The sequence below is a fragment of the Elephantulus edwardii genome, unplaced genomic scaffold, assembly GCF_000299155.1.
Source record: "Elephantulus edwardii isolate Elephantulus edwardi_28Jun2011 unplaced genomic scaffold, EleEdw1.0 scaffold00056, whole genome shotgun sequence".
NCBI classification, from domain to species: Eukaryota; Metazoa; Chordata; class Mammalia; order Macroscelidea; family Macroscelididae; genus Elephantulus; species Elephantulus edwardii.
Window position 1 is genome coordinate 17,930,754 of NW_006399806.1, and position 13,543 is coordinate 17,944,296.

Here is a 13,543-nt window from a genome sequence, read left to right on the forward strand (position 1 = left end):
AAAAAAAAAAAGAAAGTGGATGCCACTCCAGCTTCCAAACCTGTCTTAAACTGGGAGCTCCACCACTGTCCACCACAGGTAATCATTATGGCATTTAACACCCCAATGGCACATGGTTCAGCATCACAGCAACCCCAGGTTACCTCAGTACAGCATATTCACAGAACTGTGATATACCACTTAGAAGAATGTTCCTCCAAAATATAACAACTGACTTTTAAATACAAAGGCCCTTTCCGAGGTCTTGTTGACTCTAAACAAGACGCTTACTTTTTAATAAAATAAATCCCCAGTATAGTATGTTGTTGTTATGTGCCATGGAGTCACCTGTGACATATAGTTACCCTATGTACAGCAGCTCTGAACCCTTACCTGTCTTGAGCCAGTGCCACTAATTCTGACACACCAACCCCTATTGCCCCAGATACTGTATCAGTTGATCTCATCCCGAGTTTTCCTCTCCCGTGCTGTCCCTCCACCCTTCCAAGAATGATCTCCTTCTCCAAGGACCTTTCTTTCTTGGCCACATGCCCAAAGTATGTGAGATGGAGCTTCAAAATCTTAGCATCCAAGGAGAGGCTTGGCCTATTCCAAGACAGACCAATTTGTTTTCTTGATAGTCCACAGTATGTTCAAGACTCTTCTCTAGCACCACAGCTCAAAGGCATCAATTCTTTTTCTGTCATCCTTAGTCATTGTCCAGTTCTCTGAAGCATAACAAGTAATTGAGAAGACAATGGCCTGGATAAGGTGTACCTTTGTCTATAGACTGACATCATTGCTTTTCATCACTCTAGAGAGGTCCATAACAGCAGATTTTCCCAGTGCAATTTGTCTTTTGATTTCCCGACTGCTGGTGTTAAGAGTGTTGGTTGTGGAGCTGAGCAAGCTGTAATTGCTAACAACCTCAATCTCTTCTACATCTATCATGGTGCTGACAACTGACCCAGTGGTGAGAATCTTTGTCTTCTTGATGTTGAGCTTCAATCCATTTTGAAGACTACAGTCCTTGAGCTTCTGCAGCAAGTGCTTCAAGTCCTCCTCAGTTTCAGTAAGCAAGGTTGTGTCACCTGCAAATTGTAGGTTGTTGATGAGGCTTTCTTCAATCTTGATGCCATACTCCTCTTCATAAATCCCTGATGCCCAAATGACCTGTTCTGCATACAGATTTCAAAGGTATGGGGACAGGATGCATCCCTGATGCACTCCTTTCCTAATTTTGAACCATACAATGATTCCTTGCTCTATTCTGAGGACTGCTTCTTGGATCGAGCATAGATTTCACATGAGCACCATCAAATGTTCTAGGATTTCCATTTTCCTCAAGATTAGCCACAATTTGTTGTGATCCACACAGTCAAATGCCTTTGCATTTTCAATGAAACACAGATGGACATTCTTCTGGTACTCCCTGCTTTCTGCCAAGATCCAGCAAAAATGTCTCTAGTGCTATGACCTCTTCTTAACCTAGCTTGTATTTCTGGTACTTCTTTGTTAATGTGCTCTTTCAGTCATTTTTTTTTATAATTTTCAATAGGATTTTGCTAGTGTCTGCTACAGTGATATTGTTTGTTAATTTCCACACTCCATCAGGTCACTTTTTTTGGAATGGGAATAAATATGCATCTATTCCACTCAGTTGGCCAGATAGTTATCCTCCAGATTTCTTGGCACAACCTGGTGAGCACATCCAGGGCAGCATCTCTTTGCTGAAATACATCAATTGACATTCCATCAATTCCTGAGGCTTTATTTTTTGCCAAGTCCTCAGAGCAGCCTGAACTTCCTTCTTCATCACCTTTGCTTCTTGCTCATATGTTGTTTCTTGAAATTCTTCTGTGTCAGCCAATTGTTTTTTGTACAATGACTCTGTACACTTCTTTCATCTTCGTTTAATACTTCCTTAAACATTCAATATTCTGCCCATAACATCCTTAAGCATTGCAACTCACTGCTTAAATTTGTTCTTTAGTTCTTTCAGCTTAAGAAATGCTGAGCAGGTTCAGCCCTTTTGATTTTCTGACTCCAGCTTCTTACACATTTCATTATAATATTTTGCCTTGTCTTCCCGAGCAGCCTTTAGAAATCTTCTATTCAGCTCCTTAAATTCTTGATCTCTTCCCTTTGCTTTGCCTTCTTGGTGCTCTAGTGCAATATTCAGAGTCTCTTCTAACATCCATTTTGGTCTTTTCTTCCTCTTCCTTCTTTATAATACTGTTTTCATTCTTCATGAACAGTATTTTCTATATCCTCCCACAGCTTATCTGGTCTACGTTCATTAGTGTTCAAGGCCTCAAGCCTATTCCTGAGTTGGCTTTTAAATTCATGAGGATAGACTCAAGGTCAAATTTTGAGTCCTGTGGATATGATTTAATCTTTGTTAGCTTTAATTTGAACTTGCATATGAGCAGTTGATGGTCTGTTCCACAGTCAACACCTGTCCTAGTTTTTACTGCTGATTTTGAACTTCTCCAATGATTCCTTCCACAGATGTAATCGATCTGATTTCTGTGCATCCCATCAGGTGAAATCCATATGTACAGCCTGAGTTCACGTTTCTTATAAAAGGTATTTGCTATGAACAAATCATTGATTGTACAGAGTTCTATTATTCAATCCCCAGCCTCATTTCTGTTACCAAGTCCATATTTTCCAACTACTGATCCTTCTTCCTGGTTCCCAACTTTTGCATTCCAGTCACCCATTATTATTAATGCATCGTGGTTACATGTTTGATCAATTTCTCACTGCAACAGTTGATAGAAATCATCTATTTCCTCCTCTTTGGCTCTGGTTGTAGGTGCATAAATTTGAACGATAGTGGTATTAACAGATCTTCTTTGTAAACATATGGATATTATCCTGTCACTTATAACATTGTATTTCAAGACGGATCTAGAAATGGTCTTTTTTTTTTCTTCAATATGTAAACCACTTTTCTTTTTGGAAGGAAGAGTGGCATCCACTTCCATAATAGCTTGCTTCCAGAAACCCTATGAACCTGGAGAGAGGATGAAAGGCACCCAAGCGTCAAGGACTCTCCTTCATAGGGTCGCTATGAGTCACCTGCAACTCGATGGCACTTAACAATAACAATAACAACAACAACAACAAACCACTTTATTTCAGATCTAGAAGGACAGAACGGTTTCTTCTCAAAAAAATGGCCTATTTAACTATTTAAGCAATCCCATTTTTTCTTGCCTTTTCATCTCCAGCACAATAAATCATATGTTTGTGGGATTTAAAATGTCCCATTCCAATCCATCTCATTTTTCTCAATGGAGAAAGACTAAAAGCATTTTCCTGTGAACAGGGACCAGACAAGGATGCCCACTGTTACCACTTCTATTCAATATTGTATTGGAAGTCCTTGCTAGGGTAATATGACAAGAGAAGGAAATAAAAGGCATCTAGATCAGCAAAGAGCTGATAGAAAAGAACTGTCACTCTATGTGGATGATATGATACTGTTGTTGTTGGGGTTATGTGCCATCGAGTCATTTGCGACTCATAGCGACCCTATGCACAACAGCCCTAAACCCTGCTCTATCCTGTGCCAACCGCACTGCCTCTGACACACCCATCCCGATTACCCCAGTCACCGAATCAATCCATCTCATAGAGGGTCTTCCCCTCCTGCGCTGTCCCTCTACCCTCCCTACATGCAAGAAAACCCCAAAGATTCAACAAAAAATCTGTTAGAGGTAACAGAGTGGCAGGATATAAGATCACTATCCAAAAATCGGTAGGATTCCTGTACAGTAAAAAAGAGAACTCAGAGAAAGAAATAAAGAAAGCAGTACCATTTATAATAGCCAACCAGAAACTGAGACACTTGGGAGTGAACCTAAATAGAGATACTAAAGCCCTATACAAAGGAAACTACAGAAAACCTATTCTTAGCTCATGTTGTTGTTGTTGTTATGTGCCATCGAGTCGCCTGCTACTCATAGTGACCCTATGTAAAACAGCCTTAAACACTGCTCTATCCTGTGCCAATCCCACACCTCTCCGACACACCTACCCCCATTGCCCCAGTCATTGAATCAATCCATCTCACCAAGTGCCTTCCTCTCCTGCGCTGTCCCTCCACCCTCCCAAGCATGACGTCCCTCTCCAAAGACTGCTCCCTCCTTGCAACAGGTTCAAAGTGTGTCAGGTGAAGCTTCAGAAATAATGCCTCCAAGGAGCAGCCAGGTTTAACCCTCTCTGGGATGATTCTTTTTGCTCTCTTAGCAATCAATGGTATATTCAATACTCTTATCCAACACCACAGCTCAAAGGCATAAGTTCTCTATCTTCCCTAGTCATTGTCCAGCTTTCTGACACATAGCAAGTGATTGTAAAAACCATGGCCTGTATCAGGCGCACCTTAGTCTCCAGAGTGACATCATTGCTTTTCAGTACTTTGGAGAGGTCTCTAAGAGCAAACTTTCCCATCACAATACGTCCTAGCTCACAGTCCATTTAAAACCACAGTTTTGGATGTATTTGAGCCCCACCCCCATTTCCACCACTGTTTGTTGACCCCCATCTATTTCACTGGCTGGAAAAACCACAGGGATTTAATTTGTCTTAGCCTGAAGTGGCTCCTTCTATTATTTTTCTTTTTCCTTTCATTTCTTCTCATCTGTTTCACTTCAGTGTAAGAGTTAAGTGTACACAAATTGTGAAACCATACAGGCCTAGGTTCAAATCCCCACCTGGTTTAGCAACTGTGGGCAAGTTACTTAATAACTCTGAGGGTTGGTACCTGTGCCTTTAACATGATAATGATTTCAAGAAAATTAAATGATGTCAAGATAGCATAGTATTCAAAAAATGTCCCATAGGGCTTTATTGTAATGCCTCTATTGTTTCCGCAGTTCTACGACTAGATTTTGATTTATATTTATCACTTTTTGCCTGTGAAATAAGCATAGCAGTGACTGCCTTAGAGGGTGGAACGTAGCTGTTGTTAGTTAGCACTGACTTACAGAGACTCCTGCATACAACAGAGCAAAAGCTTGCACCATCTTCACAATCTCTACTATGGTTAAGCCCATTGTTGCCAGCACTGTATCAATTCATATCATTGAAGGCCTTTTTATCCTTCACTTACCCTCCACTTTCCCAAGCATGATGTTTTTAGTGAGGATCAAATAGGCCAGCTCCTACTCTAGTGCCTGACAGTTGGCAGGTGCTCAATAAGTGGTCCCTCCCTCACTTTCTCTCCTTTCTGTTATGGATTGACTTAAAACTCAAACTCACTGCTGACAAATTAGAATCAATTGCACTGGAGGAAATAGCCCATCTTTCTCAAGTGAAGCAGCTATTGGATTTGAACTGGTCACCTTTGGGTTGACAGCATAACTCCTTTAATATTAGGCCCCCAGAACTCCTTTGGATTGATTGTTAGGTGCCATCAAGTTGACAATGACTCATAGCAACTCTATGAATAACAACTCTAAACCTGGCCCTGCCTTGTACCATAGTCAGGATCTCAACATGCTTGAACCCACTGTTACAGCCACTGTATCAACCCATCTCACTGCAAGTCTTCCTCTCTTTCACTGACTCTCTACCTTTCCAAGGACTGGCCCCTTCTGGATTTATTTGGTTTTGTTACTGTTGTGTACTAACCCACAGCTGACCCTCCAGTGGGATTTCAAAGGCAGTAATTAACATAGAAGGAGATTGCTCATCTTTCTCTTGCAGAGCAGCTGGTGGATTTGAACTTTTGGTTAGTTTTCCCAGTATATGCATTGTAAACCATAACCTCTGTGCCTGTGGTTATAATTCCTTAATTCCTTTTGAGAATGGGTTGTCTTTGTTATTTAAATGAGTATGAGTGCAGGCTGTATCTTGAGTCATAAAAGAGATTAAACAAACAAGCAAAGTCTGCAGAGATGGAGAAGAGAAATTCTGAGCCACACAAAGATAGTCCTAGGATTAAAAGCTAAGAAAAGGCAGGAATCTTTTGAGCCTTCCAGCCAACAGAATGAAAGCTTCCCCTAAAGCCAGCAGCCCAGATTCAAACAGATTTCTTTATTAAAGCCACCCACTTGTGCTGTTACAGCTATGCTAGGTAACCAGGTAACCAAGATACCTCTTCTCTTGGTTCTGGAAAAGTCAGGAAGCAGAATGGACCTGACCTTTGTCAGGTTCATCTTGGTATCTCCACACAAGCCTGACCCCTTAACCCCTTGCAGGAGCTTGATAGTAGTTGTGTGATTATATATTCATTAAAGGCAGAATAAAGATAACTTAGAGGAAGGAGCAAAGGCTCAAGTTATCATGTTAAGGGCAGAAGTGGGAAGGGAGATATTGCAAGGGGGATTATTTTGGCTTATCTCATTTTACTTATCTTCTATTAAGAATAGGAGCTGGGGTGGGGAAGAGGGCTGATAAGGAAAATGCTTTTTTCTCACCTTTTTGTATAATGTTTAAACTGTAAGTCAACAAAGGATAAAAGAAACATCCCTTTGAACTTTCTGCTAAGGGAAAATTCTCAATAATTCCATCATCAGGTTTATTTATTTTTTATTTTTTTTTCTATTTAGAGCCCATCTGACTCTGAGAAGGCAGTTTATATCAATATTTGTTTCCACAGACAGGATTTCTCCTTCTCTCATCATATTTAATGATTTAAGGAGCTAGAAATTTCCAGAAGCTCTTGGATTTTGAGAGGTCAATCTAGACTATCAATACCTTCTTCACAAATTACCAACTTTGACCAGAAATGCTATTTATTGAGCTCATGTTAATAAAATGTTGTTGCAACTCATAGTGACGCTATGTACAACAGCTCTGAAGCCTGCCCTGTCCTGAACCAGCCTCACCAGTTCCAACACACCTACCGCCATTGTCCCAGTTACTGTGTCAATCCATCTTATTCGGGGTTTTCTTCTCCTGCACTGCCCAAGCATGATGTCCTTCTCCAAAGACTGGTCACTCTTGGCAGCATGCGCAAAGTATGTGAGATGGAGTTTCAAAACCCTAGCATCTCCAAGACAGACCTATTTCTTTTCTTGGCAGTCCATAGTATGTTCAAGACTCTTCTCCAGCACCACAACTCAAATGCACTGATTCTTCTTCTGTCATTCCTAGTCATTATCTAGCACTCTGATGCATAGCACATAATCGCAAAGACCATGGCCTGGATCAAGCATACCTTAGTCTCTAGACTGAAAACTTTGCTTCTCGGTACTCCGCAGTGATCACCGACAGATTTTTCCAGTGCAATTCATCTTTTGATTTCTTGGCTGCTGGTTCCAAGAGAATTGATTGTGGAGCCAAGCAAGTTGTATTGTTAACAAACTCAATCTCTATCTATCATGGTGCTGCCAATTGGCCCAGTGGTGAAAATCTTTGTCCTTTACAGACCAGTCAAATATTGTTTTGCAGACTAAATTAGAGTCAAATATGACTCATAGTGATTCTATGAATTGTGGTTGTTGAAATACTGAAGTTTCCTGCTTTCTGTCTGACAAATGGATCTTAGCGTTGTTAATCCCTTGAATTCACTCAGACAATTGTCTGAGTGAATTCCTTAAAACCTATTTAAATCTAAGTTGCTGTAGTCACTATGTCAGTCTACCTTGTTGAAGGTCTTCCTATAAATGAGATCATTTGGCAGGATTACATCAACACAAAAATTAAACAATTTGCAAATACGATCTCATTTAGCCCTCTCAACAGCTCTGTGGAATAGGAAGTATTATTTCCAGTTTACAAACAGGCTCACAGAGACTGAGTCACCTGCCCAGCTTCACAGATAGTCCAAAGCTAAAGATTTGATCACAGTATAGGGTTTATTTCATTGGCAGATACAATCATAACATCACTACTAGGCCTTCACTGAGTGATGAGAATGTGTATAAGGACCTTGCTAGCTTGTCATAAAGCTATTTCTCAAAGATATTGTAGAGCAGTTCAAAGACTTGGCCATCCTTGAATGTGGCAAGTCTGCACAGCAGCTGCAGGAACAAGCTTCAGGTTCTGAGCCCAGAGAGAGTGTATGAAGTCTCTAGGTCATCAGTGGTGTAGCAATGGGAGAGGTCGGCATGCCTTCATTGATGTAGAATGTCCCTACTGTTGAAAACATTAGTAAGAGAGTAAGACATGATCTTTCACACCATGAAGCTTATGAATGATTGATTAGTCACAGACTTATTGCCTACTGTATCTCATCAATAACTGTGTGTTAACTTGGCTAGATTATGGTGCCAAGTTACCTGGTCAAATATTAGTTTAGATGGTGTCACAAAGATATGTTACATATACTCCTATTGATTTTTTTTTAAAGTAGACTATCCTCTACAATGTAGGTGGCTCTCTCTCTTAATAAGTGAGGTCTTAAGAGCAAAAACTGAAGATTGTTGAAGAGAAGGAATTCTGTAACAATACTGTCATAAATAATTCTGTTACAATATTGTCATCAACACTGAAGTTTCCTGCTTTCTGCCTGACAAATGAATCTTGGTCTTGCTATTCCCTGAATTGTCTAAGTCAATTCCTTAAAATAAATCTATGTAAATCTAAATTTATATTGTTGATATGCTTCAACAAAGAGATGCAGTCCTGGATATGCTCACTAGTCTGTGCCAAGAAATTTGAAAGAGAACTACCTAGCCAATTGACTGGAAGAGAAACTTTTCCCCCCCCTCATCCCCTCCAAAAAAAGGTGATCCAAAAGAGTCCAAAAAAAATTATTGAATCATATCACATGCAAGTAAAATCTTGCTGAAGATTATTTTTAAAATTACTAGACTAGTACATAGGCAAAGAGCTGCTATAAATTTTAACTAGATTCAGAAGAGGCCCTGGTAGGAGGAATAACATTGCTGATGTAGATGGATGAAGTTTGAAAGATAAGAATACTAGAAATATGTTGACTTGAGCTTCATCAACTATGCAAAAGCATCTGACTATTGATCATAATAAATTATGGCCACTGCTGAAAGCAATGGGTATCTCAGAACACTTAATTGTGCTCATGCCAAACCTATATACATCTACCAAGAAGCTCTTGTCCAAACAGAACAAAGCAACACTGCATGGTTTAAAATCAGGAAAAGTGTGTGTCAGGGTTGTATCCTTTCTCCATGCCTAAGAAGATGGTCCAAGTAGGGCAAGGTTCTGATCTGTTGTTCATAGGGTCACTATGAGTCATAGTTCACTAGACAGCAAATAACAACAATAAATGTAAATTCCCGTTTTCATCTCTATCTCTATTCATATCTGTATTTATCAATGATTGATTCTGTTTTTCTGAAGAACACTATGGTACTACAGATAGCATAAGTCAATCTTTCCGATGGGGGTCCCAAGAGATCCAGAATGTAAAGGGGTTTGGATACTGAGCTCTATGTTGTTGTTGTTGTTGTTGTTGTTAAATGCCATCGAGTCGCAGGAGCTCATAGCGACCCTATGAAGGAGAGTCCTGGACACTTGAGTGCCTTTCCTCCTCTTTCCAGGTTCATAGGGTTTCTGGAGGCAAACTATTATGGAAGTGGATGCCACTCCTCCTTCTAAGAGCTCTATATCCTAGAAAAATCTACAGCTCCCACCCCATTTACAGAAGTTGCCAAATCAGGTATATGTCCTTTACCAGGTCCATGGAAACTCAGAAGGGTCTAGGAAAACTAAAGCAGCAATATTTTTCCAGAAAAAAAATAGACATTCTGGACCGTACATGTCATGACCTGTTCTGGCGGGTACAAGTTTAGGGTGAGGTCACGTGGAAACATCCAGAAACTGGTAACAGGAGAAATGCTGGAGGAAACTGTGCTGGGTACAACCAAGCCCCCATGGGCAGCTGGCTGTGGATCCCAGTAACCCGATCTTCATTTGCATGCTTCTGGAGGCAGGCAGATGAGCAGCAATGGCCAGAAATCACAAATTGCCAGACATTGCCTGTTCTGCGAGATAGTCTAACCCCCAAACACCTGCTCACAAATCATCCAGGCTGTTGCCGACTGAAATTAGAGTTCTGGAGATAAGTTGTCTTCATTTCCATGTTTTAAAATCCTATCATAGAAGAGAACTGGGAAAATTACACTGGGCAGCACAAATGGTTTAGTAATCTAGTTTATTCTGTGACTGAAGTATTTAGGAAACACCAACAGTTCATGCCTCTCAGATCCCCAGTATTCACCTGAGCCTTCATCCCCTCATCACCTCTTACATCTATGGATCTGAACCCCTCACAGGCCAGCCTGTGGGCCCTCAGAAACCTAGAGGGTGTCATTGACAAATATTTTATCTTCATTCTCCTTCCATTGTGAACATATCACACAGTTCAGAAAGTCACTGCTCACAATAGCATCTGTGTAAATGATGTGCTTTAAAGCATGGTGGCAATATAAGTATCCTTGCCTTCACCTTTTGCCCCTCAGGCTCGCTTAAGTGGATGCTGTTTTTGCTCTCTCACACACCTCATCCTTGTTTCTCATTAATTTTTTATCACATCCACCCACCTTCAAAACCTCCATGTCCTTTAACCTTCAACCATGCTTCTTTTACTGTTAACTACTAAGCCCCCCCCCCCACAGTAAGCACTTTAATCCACTGCCTTCCCTTCTGCTACCTTCCTCATCCTTCTCTGAAATGTCAGTATCCACCTGGATCATTAACTCATCACTCTAGATTCTAGTTACCCAACTTCCTTTCAATGACCTATTCTTTTCTCACACCTTATGGCTCCAGTCCAAAAATTAATACTATGGTCTTGTTATCTCTATAAAATCTAATTTTTCTAATCACTATCTCATGCACTTCTAGTTAATTTACTGTAAATATTCTAACTCCAAAAATAAAATAACCGTATCAAGATGATCTTGTACCATTGGCATTGATCAACCCCCTTATATCTTCCTTCCTTGTCCAGCGAAGAGCTCATGGTCCATTATTATAATCATTTTTTAGTAAACACTAGTCCTGATTCTTTCAGTAGCCTCATCCTTGTTCAGTTCCACCCTAACTGACACGTGTTCTTAGGAGCCCTGGAGGTATAGTGGCTAAAAGCATGCTGCTACCAACCTGAAGACTGATGGTTTGATCCTACTAGTCACTATTTGGTAGAAGGATGTAACATTATGATTTAGCAAAGATTACACCCTATGAAGACTTCTGAGCCAGTTCTGTAGCCTCCCTGATGGGTCACTGTAAGTCAGAGTACACTTGAAAGCAGGGAGCTCTCGTGGCCTAGTGGTAAGAAACTGTGCTGCAATCTCAAGAGCCCACAGTTTGAATCTACCAGCTGCTTGGTGGGAGAAGGATGGACCATCTACTCCTTGTGATTAACAGCCTCTGGAAACCCACTGGAGGGTCAGCTATGGGTCAGTTCTGTCTCAACGGCACACAACAACATAACACTTGATGGCAGGGGGTTTGGGTGTGTGGGGGCGGGGGGATGTTAGTGTATGTATCATTAATTCATGCCTAGATATTTTGGGTAAAAAAAATGTACAAAGTATGGGCCCAAATATCAAATATTCATCGAGTTAACAACAACCACACACACATACACAAATCACAGCTACTTATTTTCTGTTCTCTGAAATAGTACATTGAGGGGTTTGGTTTTGTTTCTCTTTCTCTCTCTTTTCAAATATCATCCAAGTGTGTCCTTCTGCCCCTGACTTTGTCTTATATTTAACTGAGAAAATAGTAGTAGGTACTAAATAAGAAACTCCTTGTCTCATCTCAAGCTCCCCACGTGCTTGCACTGGGGTGCTCACATGCCTCTTCCTCTCCATTTGGGTAGGAGTCCTCATTCTTAGAAAATCTAACTTTTTCATTTTGTTCTAAAATTGGCTCCTATAACTATCCTACTCCTCTTCTGAACCCTAATCAGTGCATAAACATGCCCTGTTTTAAGATAAACAACAAAACTCCCTCAATCCTCTATCCTTCCCTCATCTTCATGCTCAGCTGCATAGTGGCCTTCTTGACAGAGTTAATCACATCATCGTGCCAATCCTCACTTTACATTGTCTCCTTAACTTAGTCATGCCACTGAACTCACTGAACTTGCTCTTTCCAAGATCAATAATGATTCTCATGTTGCTAAGGCCAATCAATTCTTATTCTATTAGAAAAATTTCTACACAGTTGGCCATTATATTCTCCATACCTTTTCTTCATTTCTTTTCAATTTGCATGCTCAGCAAATCATCTAAGAAGGTAGACTATATGAAGAAGACTGTTGCATCAGTATTAGAGGAAGACTCATTAACAGCTTGCCATATGTAGATATTAGGATCTGGCTCAAAGAAAGTGAATATACTTGAAGCACTTACTGAAGATCAACACCTACAGCCTTCAATATGGATTACATTTCAACATTGAGAAAATAAAAATCTTCATCATCGCACCAATAGACATTATCATGATAGATAAAGAAAAGATTAAAGTTGTCAATGATTTCATTTTATTTGGGTCCATAATCAGCTGTCAAGAAATCACTGAATCGGTAACTAGTGAAGATTTCTGTGGGTTTGGGGTTTTGTTTTTTGGTGGTGTTTTTTTTTTAATACTGTATCTTTTTATTCTCTAAAGTACCTGAATTTTTTTAAGAAACATTCTTTTAATTTTATATTGGTTTTCATACAAAGTTTGTATATATTGTGTTGCATTCATATACATGGCGTCTCATGACTGACCCACAGCCCTGATGGACCAGCAACAGCAGAACAACGAGAGCTCACACAAGGCATTGGCGGCACTGGTAAAACTAGAAACCACTATCCAAAATGTGAGGTCCAATGTTTCAGATGCTGTCAACATGATGGAGAAACACAAGAGCAGAGTTGAAGAGATGGAACACAGAACCAGTGAAATAGAAGACAGAATTGTCACCAGTAATCTGCTAGAGCAAAAACCAGACTCAAAAAAAAGAAGGAAAAGGAAGAAAACCTAAGAATAATGTGGGACACCATCAAGAGAAATAACATGTGCATCACTGAAATCCCAGAACAGGAAGAAGCAAGTAAAGGCACCGAAAAAAGTTGTGGAAGAATTACTAGAGGAAAATTTCCCAGGCATAATGAAAAATGAGAGAATATATATTCAAGAAACTCAGCGAACACCATACAGACTAGACCCCAAAAGAAAAACACCAAGGCATATCATAGTTAAATTTGTCAGAACCAAAGATAAGAAGAAAATCCTGAAAGCAAAGTGGCAAGGGAGAAACAAAGAGTAACCTATAAGGGAAAGCAAATAAGATTAAGTACCAATTTCTCAGCAGAAACCATGTAAGCAAGAAGACAGTGGAATGACATATATCAAACACTAAAAGAACACAACTGTCAACCAAGAACACTGTACCCAGCAAAATTATCCATCAAATATGAAGGGGTGATCAAGATATTCCCAGAAAAACAGAACCTAAGAAAGCTTGTAAAAGCAAGACCAGCATTGCAAGAAAGACTCAGAATTGTCCTTCTTACAGAGGTACCACAGAAAGCAGCATGGACCAAAGTAACTAGCAACAACACCAAAAAGAACTCAACACAATGACAGCAATAAAACTTTGTGTCTCAATAATCACACT